This window comes from Lissotriton vulgaris, chromosome 12 (genome assembly GCF_964263255.1).
Source record: "Lissotriton vulgaris chromosome 12, aLisVul1.2, whole genome shotgun sequence".
NCBI lineage: Eukaryota > Metazoa > Chordata > Amphibia > Caudata > Salamandridae > Lissotriton > Lissotriton vulgaris.
This window is the reverse complement of record NC_141700.1, coordinates 444239901-444257334: the sequence shown is the minus strand read 5'-3', so window position 1 is coordinate 444257334 and position 17434 is coordinate 444239901. Positions and strand designations below refer to the sequence as shown.

The window sequence follows — 17434 nt, the reverse complement described above, 5'->3', positions numbered from 1 at the left end:
TTGAACAGATCATCTTTAACCTTATAAAAACCCAAGTATTTTCAAGATTATAGAATGAATACTGTTATTGCAAAATGAAAAAAATACATATCTATGAGAAAGACGTAGATGAAATGTCTACCTAGATTGGAGCAATATTATTACCTTCATGAAAAAAAATTGTAAAGAATTCAAGAAATTAAATTGGGTTTTATAAGAGTACCTGTTTATTAAAACATATTAATCCTTGCGTAGTGATTGAGTATCTTTTCGTGTTTAAGATTACAATACATATAAAGAAGAATTTATAGCAGAAAACACATTTTCATCATCAACAATAAATTATTTATGCATTTTTTACTATTAAGGTCGGTGCTGTGGCTTAGTGGTTAAAGCTCCTGTCTCGTAAACAGGAAATCCTGAGTTCAAATCTCAGCAGCATTTAACTGTTTTCTCCATGCTTTCCGAGTAATTTTCATCAAACAAGTGTTGAATACAATTTAAGTATAAACATCTGGTTCTATGAACTTTAGAATGTTATCTTAAAAATTAAATAAAATACTTGGTATTGTGAAGATTTTTGTAGGAATGCATTGATTGAAATAGGGAAAAGAAAATGACAAAGAACAAGACAGAGGTGAATGATCACTCTATTGTTGAATTCAACTAATCCATTCTTCAGCAAGGTATATTTTAAAATGATATGAATAGGGTAAACCTCAAACTAGAAAGGTGTTTTTGAATAAGTGAAGAGTCTTCATTCATCCTAAGTTCATGAGTAGAGAAGTGTGTGAACTTAGAAAAGAATATGAAAGTGAAAAAGCAATATTCTCTTGAACAGCATAAAGAAAAGTGTTTCAAAATTAAGAATCAAGTGGGTGCTGTGGCTTAGCTGGTTAAAGCGCCTGTTTAGTAAAAAGGAGATCCTGAGTTCAACTCTCAGCAGCGCCTTGCTTTTCTCATTGTTATATAACAAATCATTTTCATTAGGTCTTATTCCGATACAATTAAAATATAAAAATCTGATTCATTTTACTGTTGAACAGATCATCTTAAACCTTATAAAAACCCAAGTATTTTCAAGATTATAGAATGAATACTGTTATTGCAAAATGAAAAAAATACATATCTATGAGAAAGACGTAGATGAAATGTCTACCTAGATTGGAGCAATTTTATTACCTTCATGAAAAAAAATTGTAAAGAATTCAAGAAATGAAATTGGGTTTTATAAGAGTACCTGTTTATTAAAACATATGAATCCTTGCGTAGTGATTGAGTATCTTTTCGTGTTTAAGATTACAATACATATAAAGAAGAATTTATAGCAGAAAACACATTTTCATCATCAACAATACATTCTTTATGCATTTTTTACTATTACCGTTGGTGCTGTGGCTTAGCGGTTAAAGCTCCTGTCTCGTAAACAGGAAATCCTGAATTCAAATCTCAGCAGCATTTAACTGTTTTCTCCATGCTTTCCGAATAATTTTCATCAAACAAGTGTTGAATACAATTTAAGTATAAACCTCTGGTTCTATGAACTTTAGAATAAGTCATCTTAAAAATTGAATAAAATGCTTGGTATTGTGAAGATTTTTGTAGGAATGCATTGACTGAAATAGGGAAAAGAAAATGACAAAGAACAAGATAGAGGTGAATGATCACTCTATTGTTGAATTCAACTAATCCATTCTTCAGCAAGGTATATTTTAAAATGATATGAATAGGGTAAACTTCAAATTAGAGAGGTGTTTTTGAATAAGTGAAGAGTCTTCATTCATCTTAAGTGTTTGAGTAGAGAAGTGTGTGAACTTAGAAAAGAATATGAAAGTGAAAAAGCAATATTCTCTTGAACACCATAAAGAAAAGTGTTTCAAATTTAAGAATCAAGTGGGTGCTGTGGCTTAGCTGGTTATAGCGCCTGTCTAGTAAACAGGAGATCCTGAGTTCAACTCTCAGCAGTGCCTTGCTTTTCTCATTGTTATATAACAAATCATTTTCATTAGGTCTTATTCCGATACAATTAAAATATAAAAGTCTGATTCATCTTACTGTTGAACAGATCATCTTTAACCTTATAAAAACCCAAGTATTTTCAAGATTATAGAATGAATACTGTTATTGCAAAATGAAAAAAAATACATATCTATGAGAAAGACATAGATGAAATGTCTACCTAGATTGGAGCAATATTATTACCTTCATGAAAAAAAATTGTAAAGAATTCAAGAAATGAAATTGGGTTTTATAAGAGTACCTGTTTATTAAAACATATTAATCCTTGCGTAGTGATTGAGTATCTTTTCGTGTTTAAGATTACAATACATATAAAGAAGAATTTATAGCAGAAAACACATTTTCATCATCAACAATAAATTATTCATGCATTTTTTACTATTACCGTTGGTGCTGTGGCTTAGTGGTTAAAGCTCCTGTCTCGTAAACAGGAAATTCTGAGTTCAAATCTCAGCAGCATTTAACTGTTTTCTCCATGCTTTCCGAGTAATTTTCATCAAACAAGTGTTGAATACAATTTAAGTATAAACATCTGGTTCTATGAACTTTAGAATGTTATCCTAAAAATTAAATAAAACACTTGGTATTGTGAAGATTTTTGTAGGAATGCATTGACTGAAATAGGGAAAAGAAAATGACAAAGAACAAGATACAGGTGAATGATCACTCTATTGTTGAATTCAACTAATCCATTCTTCAGCAAGGTATTTTTTAAAATGATATGAATAGGGTAAACTTCAAATTAGAGAGGTGTTTTTGTATAAGTGAAGAGTCTTCATTCATCTTAAGTTTATGAGTAGAGAAGTGTGTGAACTTAGAAAAGACTATGAAAGTGAAAAAGCAATATTCTCTTGAACAGCATAAAGAAAAGTGTTTCAAAATTAAGAATCAAGTGGGTGCTGTGGCTTAGCTGGTTAAAGCGCCTGTTTAGTAAAAAGGAGATCCTGAGTTCAACTCTCAGCAGCGCCTTGCTTTTCTCATTGTTATATAACAAATCATTTTCATTAGGTCTTATTCCGATACAATTAAAATATAAAAATCTGATTCATTTTACTGTTGAACAGATCATCTTAAACCTTATAAAAACCCAAGTATTTTCAAGATTATAGAATGAATACTGTTATTGCAAAATGAAAAAAATACATATCTATGAGAAAGACGTAGATGAAATTTCTACCTAGATTTGAGCAATATTAATAACTTCATGAAAAGAAATTGTAAAGAATTCAAGAAATGAAATTGGGTTTTATAAGAGTACCTGTTTATTAAAATATATGAATCCTTGCGTACTGATTGAGTATATTTTCGTGTTTAAGATTACAATACATATAAAGAAGAATTTATAGCAGAAAACACATTTTCATCATCAACAATATATTCTTTATGCATTTTTTACTATTACCGTTGGTGCTGTGGCTTAGTGGTTAAAGCTCCTGTCTCGTAAACAGGAAATCCTGAGTTCAAATCTCAGCAGCATTTAACTGTTTTCTCCATGCTTTCCGAATCATTTTCATCAAACAAGTGTTGAATACAATTTAAGTATAAACATCTGGTTCTATGAACTTTAGAATAAGTTATCTTAAAAATTAAATAAAATGCTTGGTATTGTGAAGATTTTTGTAGGAATGCATTGACTGAAATAGGGAAAAGAAAATGACAAAGAACAAGATAGAGGTGAATGATCACTCTATTGTTGATTTCAACTAATCCATTCTTCAGCAAGGTATATTTTAAAATGATATGAATAGGGTAAACTTCAAATTAGAGAGGTGTTTTTGAAAAAGTGAAGAGTCTTCATTCATCTTAAGTGTTTGAGTAGAGAAGTGTGTGAACTTAGAAAAGAATATGAAAGTGAAAAAGCAATATTCTCTTGAACACCATAAAGAAAAGTGTTTCAAGTTTAAGAATCATGTGGGTGCTGTGGCTTAGCTGGTTAAAGCGCCTGTCTAGTAAACAGGAGATCCTGAGTTCAACTCTCAGCAGTGCCTTGCTTTTCTCATTGTTATACAAAAAATCATTTTCATTAGGTCTTATTCCGATACAATTAAAATATAAAAGTCTGATTCATCTTACTGTTGAACAGATCATCTTTAACCTTATAAAAACCCAAGTATTTTCAAGATTATAGAATGAATACTGTTATTGCAAAATGAAAAAAATACATATCTATGAGAAAGACGTAGATGAAATGTCTACCTAGATTGGAGCAATATTATTACCTTCATGAAAAAAAATTGTAAAGAATTCAAGAAATTAAATTGGGTTTTATAAGAGTACCTGTTTATTAAAACATATTAATCCTTGCGTAGTGATTGAGTATCTTTTCGTGTTTAAGATTACAATACATATAAAGAAGAATTTATAGCAGAAAACACATTTTCATCATCAACAATAAATTATTTATGCATTTTTTACTATTAAGGTCGGTGCTGTGGCTTAGTGGTTAAAGCTCCTGTCTCGTAAACAGGAAATCCTGAGTTCAAATCTCAGCAGCATTTAACTGTTTTCTCCATGCTTTCCGAGTAATTTTCATCAAACAAGTGTTGAATACAATTTAAGTATAAACATCTGGTTCTATGAACTTTAGAATGTTATCTTAAAAATTAAATAAAATACTTGGTATTGTGAAGATTTTTGTAGGAATGCATTGATTGAAATAGGGAAAAGAAAATGACAAAGAACAAGATAGAGGTGAATGATCACTCTATTGTTGAATTCAACTAATCCATTCTTCAGCAAGGTATATTTTAAAATGATATGAATAGGGTAAACTTCAAATTAGAGAGGTGTTTTTGAATAAGTGAAGAGTCTTCATTCATCTTAAGTGTTTGAGTAGAGAAGTGTGTGAACTTAGAAAAGAATATGAAAGTGAAAAAGCAATATTCTCTTGAACACCATAAAGAAAAGTGTTTCAAATTTAAGAATCAAGTGGGTGCTGTGGCTTAGCTGGTTAAAGCGCCTGTCTAGTAAACAGGAGATCCTGAGTTCAACTCTCAGCAGTGCCTTGCTTTTCTCATTTTTATATAACAAATCATTTTCATTAGGTCTTATTCCGATACAATTAAAATATAAAAGTCTGATTCATCTTACTGTTGAACAGATCATCTTAAACCTTATAAAAACACAAGTATTTTCAAGATTATAGAAAGAATACTGTTATTGCCAAATAAAAAAAATACATATCTATGAGAAAGACGTAGATCAAATGTCTACCTAGATTGGAGCAATATTATTACCTTCATGAAAAAAAATTGTAAAGAATTCAAGAAATTAAATTGGGTTTTATAAGAGTACCTGTTTATTAAAACATATTAATCCTTGCATAGTGATTGAGTATCTTTTCGTGTTTAAGATTACAATACATATAAAGAAGAATTTATAGCAGAAAACAGATTTTCATCATCAACAATAAATTATTTATGCATTTTTTACTAATACCGTTGGTGCTGTGGCTTAGTGGTTAAAGCTCCTGTCTCGTAAACAGGAAATCCTGAGTTCAAATCTCAGCAGCATTTAACTGTTTTCTCCATGCTTTCCGAGTAATTTTCATCAAACAAGTGTTGAATACAATTTAAGTATAAACATCTGGTTCTATGAACTTTAGAATGTTATCTTAAAAATTTAATAAAATACTTGGTATTGTGAAGATTTTTGTAGGAATGCATTGATTGAAATAGGGAAAGGAAAATGACAAAGAACAAGATAGAGGTGAATGATCACTCTATTGTTGAATTCAACTAATCCATTCTTCAGCAAGGTATATTTTAAAATGATATGAATAGGGTAAATCTCAAATTAGAGAGGTGTTTTTGAATAAGTGAAGAGTCTTCATTCATCTTAAGTTCATGAGTAGAGAAGTGTGTGAACTTAGAAAAGAATATGAAAGTGAAAAAGCAATATTCTCTTGAACAGCATGAAGAAAAGTGTTTCAAAAATAAGAATCAAGTGGGTGCTGTGGCTTAGCTGGTTAAAGCGCCTGTTTAGTAAAAAGGAGATCCTGAGTTCAACTCTCAGCAGCGCCTTGCTTTTCTCATTGTTATATAACAAATCATTTTCATTAGGTCTTATTCCGATACAATTAAAATATAAAAATCTGATTCATTTTACTGTTGAACAGATCATCTTAAACCTTATAAAAACCCAAGTATTTTCAAGATTATAGAATGAATACTGTTATTGCAAAATGAAAAAATACATATCTATGAGAAAGACGTAGATGAAATGTCTACCTAGATTGGAGCAATATTATTACCTTCATGAAAAAAAAATTGTAAAGAATTCAAGAAATGAAATTGGGTTTTATAAGAGTACCTGTTTATTAAAACATATGAATCCCTGCGTAGTGATTGAGTATCTTTTCGTGTTTAAGATTACAATACATATAAAGAAGAATTTATAGCAGAAAACACATTTTCATCATCAACAATACATTCTTTATGCATTTTTTACTATTACCGTTGGTGCTGTGGCTTAGCGGTTAAAGCTCCTGTCTCGTAAAGAGGAAATCCTGAATTCAAATCTCAGCAGCATTTAACTGTTTTCTCCATGCTTTCCGAATAATTTTAATCAAACAAGTGTTGAATACAATTTAAGTATAAACATCTGGTTCTATGAACTTTAGAATAAGTTATCTTAAAAATTGAATAAAATGCTTGGTATTGTGAAGATTTTTGTAGGAATGCATTGACTGAAATAGGGAAAAGAAAATGACAAAGAACAAGATAGAGGTGAATGATCACTCTATTGTTGAATTCAACTAATCTATTCTTCAGCAAGGTATATTTTAAAATGATATTAATAGGGTAAACTTCAAATTAGAGAGGTGTTTTTGAATAAGTGAAGAGTCTTCATTCATCTTAAGTGTTTGAGTAGAGAAGTGTGTGAACTTAGAAAAGAATATGAAAGTGAAAAAGCAATATTCTCTTGAACACCATAAAGAAAAGTGTTTCAAATTTAAGAATCAAGTGGGTGCTGTGGCTTAGCTGGTTACAGCGCCTGTCTAGTAAACAGGAGATCCTGAGTTCAACTCTCAGCAGTGCCTTGCTTTTCTCATTGTTATATAACAAATCATTTTCATTAGGTCTTATTCCGATACAATTAAAATATAAAAGTCTGATTCATCTTACTGTTGAACAGATCATCTTTAACCTTATAAAAACCCAAGTATTTTCAAGATTATAGAATGAATACTGTTATTGCAAAATGAAAAAAATACATATCTATGAGAAAGACGTAGATGAAATGTCTACCTAGATTGGAGCAATATTATTACCTTCATGAAAAAAAATTGTAAAGAATTCAAGAAATTAAATTGGGTTTTATAAGAGTACCTGTTTATTAAAACATATTAATCCTTGCGTAGTGATTGAGTATCTTTTCGTGTTTAAGATTACAATACATATAAAGAAGAATTTATAGCAGAAAACAGATTTTCATCATCAACAATAAATTATTTATGCATTTTTTACTAATACCGTTGGTGCTGTGGCTTAGTGGTTAAAGCTCCTGTCTCGTAAACAGGAAATCCTGAGTTCAAATCTCAGCAGCATTTAACTGTTTTCTCCATGCTTTCCGAGTAATTTTCATCAAACAAGTGTTGAATACAATTTAAGTATACACATCTGGTTCTATGAACTTTAGAATGTTATCTTAAAAATTAAATAAAATACTTGGTATTGTGAAGATTTTTGTAGGAATGCATTGATTGAAATAGGGAAAGGAAAATGACAAAGAACAAGATAGAGGTGAATGATCACTCTATTGTTGAATTCAACTAATCCATTCTTCAGCAAGGTATATTTTAAAATGATATGAATAGGGTAAACCTCAAATTAGAGAGGTGTTTTTGAATAAGTGAAGAGTCTTCATTCATCTTAAGTTCATGAGTAGAGAAGTGTGTGAACTTAGAAAAGAATATGAAAGTGAAAAAGCAATATTCTCTTGAACAGCATAAAGAAAAGTGTTTCAAAAATAAGAATCAAGTGGGTGCTGTGGCTTAGCTGGTTAAAGCGACTGTTTAGTAAAAAGGAGATCCTGAGTTCAACTCTCAGCAGCGCCTTGCTTTTCTCATTGTTATATAACAAATCATTTTCATTAGGTCTTATTCCAATACAATTAAAATATAAAAATCTGATTTATTTTACTGTTGAACAGATCATCTTAAACCTTATAAAAACCCAAGTATTTTCAAGATTATAGAATGAATACTGTTATTGCAAAATGAAAAAAATACATATCTATGAGAAAGACGTAGATGAAATGTCTACCTAGATTGGAGCAATATTATTACCTTCATGAAAAAAAATTGTAAAGAATTCAAGAAATGAAATTGGGTTTTATAAGAGTACCTGTTTATTAAAACATATGAATCCTTGCGTAGTGATTGAGTATCTTTTCGTGTTTAAGATTACAATACATATAAAAAAGAATTTATAGCAGAAAACACATTTTCATCATCAACAATACATTCTTTATGCATTTTTTACTATTACCGTTGGTGCTGTGGCTTAGCGGTTAAAACTCCTGTCTCGTAAAGAGGAAATCCTGAATTCAAATCTCAGCAGCATTTAACTGTTTTCTCCATGCTTTCCGAATAATTTTAATCAAACAAGTGTTGAATACAATTTAAGTATAAACATCTGGTTCTATGAACTTTAGAATAAGTTATCTTAAAAATTGAATAAAATGCTTGGTATTGTGAAGATTTTTGTAGGAATGCATTGACTGAAATAGGGAAAAGAAAATGACAAAGAACAAGATAGAGGTGAATGATCACTCTATTGTTGAATTCAACTAATCCATTCTTCAGCAAGGTATATTTTAAAATGATATGAATAGGGTAAACTTCAAATTAGAGAGGTGTTTTTGAATAAGTGAAGAGTCTTCATTCATCTTAAGTGTTTGAGTAGAGAAGTGTGTGAACTTAGAAAAGAATATGAAAGTGAAAAAGCAATATTCTCTTGAACACCATAAAGAAAAGTGTTTCAAATTTAAGAATCAAGTGGGTGCTGTGGCTTAGCTGATTATAGCGCCTGTCTAGTAAACAGGAGATCCTGAGTTCAACTCTCAGCAGTGCCTTGCTTTTCTCATTGTTATATAACAAATCATTTTCATTAGGTCTTATTCCGATACAATTAAAATATAAAAGTCTGATTCATCTTACTGTTGAACAGATCATCTTTAACCTTATAAAAACCCAAGTATTTTCAAGATTATAGAATGAATACTGTTATTGCAAAATGAAAAAAATACATATCTATGAGAAAGACGTAGATGAAATGTCTACCTAGATTGGAGCAATATTATTACCTTCATGATAAAAATTTGTAAAGAATTCAAGAAATGAAATTGGGTTTTATAAGAGTACCTGTTTATTAAAACATATTAATCCTTGCGTAGTGATTGAGTATCTTTTCGTGTTTAAGATTACAATACATATAAAGAAGAATTTATAGCAGAAAACACATTTTCATCATCAACAATAAATTATTTATGCATTTTTTACTATTACCGTTGGTGCTGTGGCTTAGTGGTTAAAGCTCCTGTCTCGTAAACAGGAAATCCTGAGTTCAAATCTCAGCAGCATTTAACTGTTTTCTCCATGCTTTCCGAGTAATTTTCATCAAACAAGTGTTGAATACAATTTAAGTATAAACATCTGGTTCTATGAACTTTAGAATGTTATCCTAAAAATTAAATAAAACACTTGGTATTGTGAAGATTTTTGTAGGAATGCATTGATTGAAATAGGGAAAAGAAAATGACAAAGAACAAGATACAGGTGAATGATCACTCTATTGTTGAATTCAACTAATCCATTCTTCAGCAAGGTATATTTTAAAATGATATGAATAGGGTAAACTTCAAATTAGAGAGGTGTTTTTGAATAAGTGAAGAGTCTTCATTCATCTTAAGTTTATGAGTAGAGAAGTGTGTGAACTTAGAAAAGACTATGAAAGTGAAAAAGCAATATTCTCTTGAACAGCATAAAGAAAAGTGTTTCAAAATTAAGAATCAAGTGGGTGCTGTGGCTTAGCTGGTTAAAGCGCCTGTTTAGTAAAAAGGAGATCCTGAGTTCAACTCTCAGCAGCGCCTTGCTTTTCTCATTGTTATATAACAAATCATTTTCATTAGGTCTTATTCCGATACAATTAAAATATAAAAATCTGATTCATTTTACTGTTGAACAGATCATCTTAAACCTTATAAAAACCCAAGTATTTTCAAGATTATAGAATGAATACTGTTATTGCAAAATGAAAAAAATACATATCTATGAGAAAGACGTAGATGAAATTTCTACCTAGATTTGAGCAATATTAATAACTTCATGAAAAGAAATTGTAAAGAATTCAAGAAATGAAATAGGTTTTATAAGAGTACCTGTTTATTAAAATACATGAATCCTTGCGTAGTGATTGAGTATATTTTCGTGTTTAAGATTACAATACATATAAAGAAGAATTTATAGCAGAAAACACATTTTCATCATCAACAATAAATTATTTATGCATTTTTACTATTACCGTTGGTGCTGTGGCTTAGTGGTTAAAGCTCCTATCTCGTAAACAGGAAATCCTGAGTTCAAATCTCAGCAGCATTTAACTGTTTTCTTCATGCTTTCCGAATAATTTTCATCAAACAAGTGTTGAATACAATTTAAGTATAAACATCTGGTTCTATGAACTTTAGAATAAGTTATCTTAAAAATTAAATAAAATACTTGGTATTGTGAAAATTTTTGTAGGAATGCATTGACTGAAATAGGGAAAAGAAAATGACAAAGAACAAGATAGAGGTGAATGATCACTCTATTGTTGAATTCAACTAATCCATTCTTCAGCAAGGTATATTTTAAAATGATATGAATAGGGTAAACTTCAAATTAGAGAGGTGTGTTTGAATAAGTGAAGAGTCTTCATTCATCTTAAGTGTTTGAGTAGAGAAGTGTGTGAACTTAGAAAAGAATATGAAAGTGAAAAAGCAATATTCTCTTGAACACCATAAAGAAAAGTGTTTCAAATGTAAGAATCAAGTGGGTGCTGTGGCTTAGCTGGTTAAAGCGCCTGTCTAGTAAACAGGAGATCCTGTGTTCATCTCTCAGCAGTGCCTTGCTTTTCTCATTGTTATATAACAAATCATTTTCATTAGGTCTTATTCCGATACAATTAAAATATAAAAGTCTGATTCATCTTACTGTTGAACAGATCACCTTTAACCTTATAAAAACCCAGGTATTTTCAAGATTATAGAATGAATACTGTTATTGCAAAATGAAAAAAGTACATATCTATGAGAAAGACGTAGATGAAATGTCTACCAAGATTGGAGCAATATCATTACGTTCATGAAAAAAAATTGTAAAGAATTCAAGAAATGAAATTGGGTTTTATAAGAGTACCTGTTTATTAAAACATATGAATCCTTGCGTAGTGATTGAGTATCTTTTCGTGTTTAAGATTACAATACATATAAAGAAGAATTTATAGCAGAAAACACATTTTCATCATCAACAATAAATTATTTATGCATTTTTGACTATAACCGTTGGTGCTGTGGCTTAGTGGTTAAAGCTCCTATCTCGTAAACAGGAAATCCTGAGTTCAAATCTCAGCAGCATTTAACTGTTTTCTTCATGCTTTCTGAATATTTTTCATCAAACAAGTGATGAATACAATTTAAGTATAAACATCTGGTTCTATGAACTTTAGAATAAGTTATCTTAAAAATTAAATAAAATACTTGGTATTGTGAGGATTTTTGTAGGAATGCATTGATTGAAATAGGGAAAAGAAAATGAAAAAGAACAAGATAGAGGTGAATGATCACTCTATTGTTGAATTCAACTAATCCATTCTTCAGCAAGGTATATTTTAAAATGATATGAATAGGGTAAACTTCAAATTAGAGAGGTGTTTTTGAATAAGTGAAGAGTCTTCATTCATCTTAAGTGTTTGAGTAGAGAAGTGTGTGAACTTAGAAAAGAATATGAAAGTGAAAAAGCAATATTCTCTTGAACACCATAAAGAAAAGTGTTTCAAATTTAAGAATCAAGTGAGTGCTGTGGCTTAGCTGGTTAAAGCGCCTGTCTAGTAAACAGGAGATCCTGAGTTCATCTCTCAGCAGTGCCTTGCATTTTCTCATTGTTATATAACAAATCATTTTCATTAGGTCTTATTCCGATACAATTAAAATATAAAAGTCTGATTCATCTTACTGTTGAACACATCATCTTAAACCTTATAAAAACACAAGTATTTTCAAGATTATAGAATGAATACTGTTATTGCCAATTGAAAAAAATACATATCTATGAGAAAGACGTAGATGAAATTTCTACCTAGATTTGAGCAATATTAATACCTTCATGATTTTTTTTTTTTAAGAATTCAAGAAATGAAATTGAGTTTTATAAGAGTACCTGTTTATTAAAACATATTAATACTTACGTAGTGATTGAGTTTTTTTCGTGTTTAAGATTAGAATACATATAAAGAAGAATTTATAGCAGGAAACACATTTTCATCATCAACAATAAATTATGTATGCATTTCTTACTATTAACGTTGGTGCTGTGGCTTAGTGGTTAAAGCGCCTGTCTCATAAACACGAAATCCTGAGTTCAAATCTCAACAGCACCTAACTGTTTTCTCCATGCTGTCCGAATAATTTTCATCAAACAAATGTTGAATACAATTTAAGAATAAACATCTGGTTCTATGAACTTTAGAATAAGTTATCTTAAAAATTAAATAAAATGCTTGGTATTGAGAAGATTTTTGTAGGAATGCATTGACTGAAATAGGGAAAAGAAAATGACAAAGAACAAGATACAGGTGAATGATCACTCTATTGTTGAATTCAACTAATCCATTCTTCAGCAAGGTATATTTTAAAATGATATGAATAGGGTAAACTTCAAATTAGAGAGGTGTTTTTGAATAAGTGAAGAGTCTTCATTCATCTTAAGTGTTTGAGTAGAGAAGTGTGTGAACTTAGAAAAGAATATGAAAGTGAAAAAGCAATATTCTCTTGAACACCATAAAGAAAAGTGTTTCAAATTTAAGAATCAAGTGGGTGCTGTGGCTTAGCTGGTTAAAGTGCCTGTCTAGTAAACAGGAGATCCTGAGTTCAAATCTCAGCAGCGCCTTGCTTTTCTCATTGTAATATATAACAAATCATTTTCATTAGGTCTTATTCCGATACAATTAAAATATAAAAGTCTGATTCATCTTACTGTTGAACAGATCATCTTTAACCTTATAAAAACCCAAGTATTTTCAAGATTATAGCATGAATAATGTTATTGCAAAATGAAAAAAATACATATCTATGAGAAAGACGTAGATGAAATGTCTACCTAGATTGGAGTAATATTATTACCTTCATGAACAAAAATTGTAAAGAATTCCAGAAATGAAATTGGGTTTTATAAGAGTACCTGTTTATTAAAACATATTAATACTTGCGTAGTGATTGAGTATGTTTTCCTGTTTAAGATTACAATACATATAAAGAAGAATTTATAGCAGGAAACACATTTTCATCATCAACAATGAATAATTTATGCATTTCTTACTATTAACGTTGGTGCTGGGGCTTAGTGGTTAAAGCGCCTTTCTTGTAAACAGGAAATCCTGAGTTCAAATCTCAGCAGAAACTAACTGTTTTCTCCATGCTTTCTGAATAATTTACATCAAACAAATGTTGAATACAATTTAAGAATAAACATCTGGATCTATGAACTTTAGAATAAGTTATCTTAAACATTAAATAAAATGCTTGGTATTGTGAAGATTTTTGTAGGAATGCATTGACTGAAATAGGGAAAAGAAAATGACAAAGACCAAGATAGAGGTGAATGATCACTCTATTGTTGAATTCAACTAATCCATTCTTCAGCAAGGGATATTTTAAAATGATATGAATAGGGTAAACTTCAAATTAGAGAGGTGTTTTTGAATAAGTGAAGAGTCTTCATTCATCTTCAGTGTTTGAGTAGAGAAATGTGTGAACTTAGAAAAGAATATGAAAGTGAAAAAGCAATATTTTCTTGAACACCATAAAGAAAAGTGTTTCAAAATAAAGAATCAAGTGGGTGCTGTGGCTTAGCTGGTTAAAGCGCCTGTCTAGTAAACAGGAGATCCTGAGTTCAACTCTGAGCAGTACCTTGCTTTTCTCATTGTTATATAACAAATCATTTTCATTAGGTCTTATTCCGATACAATTAAAATATAAAAGTCTGATTCATCTTACTGTTGAACAGATCATCTTTAACCTTATAAAAACCCAAGTATTTTCAAGATTATAGAATGAATACTGTTATTGCAAAATGAAAAAAATACATATCTATGAGAAAGACGTAGATGAAATGTCTACCTAGATTGGAGCAATATTATTACCTTCATGAAAAAAAATTGTAAAGAATTCAAGAAATGGAATTGGGTTTTATAAGAGTACCTGTTTATTAAAACATATTAATCCTTGCGTAGTGATTGAGTATCTTTTCATGTTTAAGATTACAATACATTTACGAAGAATTTATAGCAGAAAACAAATTTTCATCATTAACAATAAATTCTTTATGCATTTTTTACTATTACTGTTGGTGCTGTGGCTTAGTGGTTAAAGCTCCTGTCTCGTAAACTAGAAATCCTGAGGTCAATTCTCAGCAGCATTTAACTGTTTTCTCCATGCTTTCCGAATAATTTTCATCAAACAAGTGTTGAATACAATTTAAGTATAAACATCTGGTTCTATGAACTTTAGAATAAGTTATCTTAAAAATTAAATAAAATGCTTGGTATTGTGAGGATTTTTGTAGGAATGCATTGACTGAAATAGGGAAAAGAAAATGACAAAGAACAAGATAGAGGTGAATGATCACTCTATTGTTGAATTCAACTAATCCATTCTTCAGCAAGGTATATTTTAAAATGATATGAATAGGGTAAACTTCAAATTAGAGAGGTGTTTTTGAATAAGTGAGGAGTCTTCATTCATCTTAAGTGTTTGAGTAGAGAAGTGTGTGAACTTAGAAAAGAATATGAAAGTGAAAAAGCAATATTCTCTTGAACACCATAAAGAAAAGTGTTTCAAATTTAAGAATCAAGTGGGTGCTGTGGCTTAGCTGGTTAAAGCGCCTGTCTAGTAAACAGGAGATCCTGAGTTCAACTCTCAGCAGTGAATTGCTTTTCTCATTGTTATATAACAAATCATTTTTATTAGGTCTTATTCCGATACAATTAACATATAAAAGTCTGATCCATCTTACTGTTGAACAGATCATCTTAAACCTTATAAAAACACAAGTATTTTCAAGATTATAGAATGAATACTGTTATTGCCAAATGAAAAAAATACATATCTATGAGAAAGACGTATATGAAGTTTCTACCTAGATTTGAGCAATATTAATACCTTCATGATTTTTTTTAAAGAATTCAAGAAATGAAATTGAGTTTTATAAGAGTACCTGTTTATCAAAACATATTAATACTTGCGTAGTGATTGAGTATGTTTTCGTGTTTAAGATTATAATACATATAAAGAAGAATTTATAGCAGAAAACACATTTTCATCATCAACAATAAATTATGTATGCATTTCTTACTATTAACGTTGGTGCTGTGGCTTAGTGGTTAAAGCGCCTGTCTTGTAAACAGGAAGTCCGGAGTTCAAATCTCAGCAGCACCTAAATGTTTTCTCCATGCTTTCCGAATAATTTTCATCAAACAAATGTTGAATACAATTTAAGAATAAACATCTGGTTCTATGAACTTTAGAATAAGTTATCTTAAAAATTAAATAAAATGCTTGGCATTGTGAAGATTTTTGTAGGAATGCATTGACTGAAATAGGGAAAAGAAAATGACAAAGAACAAGATAGAGGTGAATGATCACTCTATTGTTGAATTCAACTAATACATTCTTCAGCAAGGTATATTTTAAAATGATATGAATAGGGTAAACTTCAAATTAGAGAGGTGTTTTTGAATAAGTGAAGAGTCTTCATTCATCTTAAGTGTTTGAGTAGAGAAGTGTGTGAACTTAGAAAAGAATATGAAAGTGAAAAAGCAATATTCTCTTGAACACCATAAAGAAAAGTGTTTCAAATTTAAGAATCAAGTGAGTGCTGTGGCTTAGCTGGTTAAAGCGCCTGTCTAGTAAACAGGAGATCCTGAGTTCATCTCTCAGCAGTGCCTTGCATTTTCTCATTGTTATATAACAAATCATTTTCATTAGGTCTTATTCCGATACAATTAAAATATAAAAGTCTGATTCATCTTACTGTTGAACAGATCACCTTTAACCTTATAAAAACCCAGGTATTTTCAAGATTATAGAATGAATACTGTTATTGCAAAATGAAAAAAATACATATCTATGAGAAAGACGTAGATGAAATTTCTACCTAGATTTGAGCAATATTAATACCTTCATGATTTTTTTTTTAAAGAATTCAAGAAATGAAATTGAGTTTTATAAGAGTACCTGTTTATTAAAACATATTAATACTTGCGTAGTGATTGAGTATGTTTTCGTGTTTAAGATTAGAACACATATAAAGAAGAATTTATAGCAGGAAACACATTGTCATCATCAACAATAAATTATGTATGCATTTCTTACTATTAACGTTGGTGCTGTGGCTTAGTGGTTAAAGCGCCTGTCTCATAAACAGGAAATCCTGAGTTCAAATCTCAACAGCACCTAACTGTTTTCTCCATGCTTTCCGAATAATTTTCATCAAACAAATGTTGAATACAATTTAAGAATAAACATCTGGTTCTATGAACTTTAGAATAAGTTATCTTAAAAATTAAATAAAATGCTTGGTATTGAGAAGATTTTTGTAGGAATGCATTGACTGAAATAAGGAAAAGAAAATGACAAAGAACGAGATACAGGTGAATGATCACTCTATTGTTGAATTCAACTAATCCATTCTTCAGCAAGGTATATTTTAAAATGATATGAATAGGGTAAGCTTCAAATTAGAGAGGTGTTTTTGAATAAGTGAAGAGTCTTCATTCATCTGAAGTGTTTGAGTAGAGAAGTGTGTGAACTTAGAAAAGAATATGAAAGTGAAAAAGCAATATTCTCTTGAACACCATAAAGAAAAGTGTTTCAAATTTAAGAATCAAGTGGGTGCTGTGGCTTAGCTGGTTAAAGCGCCTGTCTAGTAAACAGGAGATCCTGAGTTCAAATCTCAGCAGCGCCTTGCTTTTCTCATTGTAATATATAACAAATCATTTTCATTAGGTCTTATTCCGATACAATTAAAATAAAAAAGTCTGATTCATCTTACTGTTGAACAGATCATCTTTAACCTTATAAAAACCCAAGTATTTTCAAGATTATAGAATGAATAATGTTATTGCAAAATGAAAAAAATACATATCTATGAGAAAGACGTCGATGAAATGTCTACCCA

General features: G+C 30.0%; 13 non-coding genes across 13 annotated transcripts; all 13 read left to right on the top strand.

Annotated features, from left to right (window-relative positions):
• The first annotated feature begins 350 nt into the window (after positions 1-350).
• TRNAT-CGU (transfer RNA threonine (anticodon CGU)) lies at positions 351-423 on the top strand. Its single transcript has one exon. It is a non-coding gene; the product is annotated as a tRNA-Thr (tRNA).
• Positions 424-1875: 1452 nt separating this feature from the next.
• TRNAT-AGU (transfer RNA threonine (anticodon AGU)) lies at positions 1876-1949 on the top strand. Its single transcript has one exon. It is a non-coding gene; the product is annotated as a tRNA-Thr (tRNA).
• Positions 1950-3404: 1455 nt separating this feature from the next.
• On the top strand, positions 3405-3477 carry TRNAT-CGU (transfer RNA threonine (anticodon CGU)). The gene has a single exon. It is a non-coding gene; the product is annotated as a tRNA-Thr (tRNA).
• A 435-nt stretch (positions 3478-3912) lies between these two features.
• TRNAT-AGU (transfer RNA threonine (anticodon AGU)) lies at positions 3913-3986 on the top strand. Its single transcript has one exon. It is a non-coding gene; the product is annotated as a tRNA-Thr (tRNA).
• A 437-nt stretch (positions 3987-4423) lies between these two features.
• Positions 4424-4496, top strand: TRNAT-CGU (transfer RNA threonine (anticodon CGU)). The gene has a single exon. It is a non-coding gene; the product is annotated as a tRNA-Thr (tRNA).
• Positions 4497-4929: 433 nt separating this feature from the next.
• On the top strand, positions 4930-5003 carry TRNAT-AGU (transfer RNA threonine (anticodon AGU)). The gene has a single exon. It is a non-coding gene; the product is annotated as a tRNA-Thr (tRNA).
• Positions 5004-5440: 437 nt separating this feature from the next.
• On the top strand, positions 5441-5513 carry TRNAT-CGU (transfer RNA threonine (anticodon CGU)). Its single transcript has one exon. It is a non-coding gene; the product is annotated as a tRNA-Thr (tRNA).
• A 1963-nt stretch (positions 5514-7476) lies between these two features.
• TRNAT-CGU (transfer RNA threonine (anticodon CGU)) lies at positions 7477-7549 on the top strand. Its single transcript has one exon. It is a non-coding gene; the product is annotated as a tRNA-Thr (tRNA).
• A 1963-nt stretch (positions 7550-9512) lies between these two features.
• TRNAT-CGU (transfer RNA threonine (anticodon CGU)) lies at positions 9513-9585 on the top strand. The gene has a single exon. It is a non-coding gene; the product is annotated as a tRNA-Thr (tRNA).
• A 3488-nt stretch (positions 9586-13073) lies between these two features.
• TRNAT-AGU (transfer RNA threonine (anticodon AGU)) lies at positions 13074-13147 on the top strand. Its single transcript has one exon. It is a non-coding gene; the product is annotated as a tRNA-Thr (tRNA).
• A 2473-nt stretch (positions 13148-15620) lies between these two features.
• Positions 15621-15693, top strand: TRNAT-UGU (transfer RNA threonine (anticodon UGU)). The gene has a single exon. It is a non-coding gene; the product is annotated as a tRNA-Thr (tRNA).
• A 946-nt stretch (positions 15694-16639) lies between these two features.
• TRNAM-CAU (transfer RNA methionine (anticodon CAU)) lies at positions 16640-16712 on the top strand. The gene has a single exon. It is a non-coding gene; the product is annotated as a tRNA-Met (tRNA).
• A 435-nt stretch (positions 16713-17147) lies between these two features.
• Positions 17148-17221, top strand: TRNAT-AGU (transfer RNA threonine (anticodon AGU)). The gene has a single exon. It is a non-coding gene; the product is annotated as a tRNA-Thr (tRNA).
• The last annotated feature ends 213 nt before the right edge of the window (positions 17222-17434 follow it).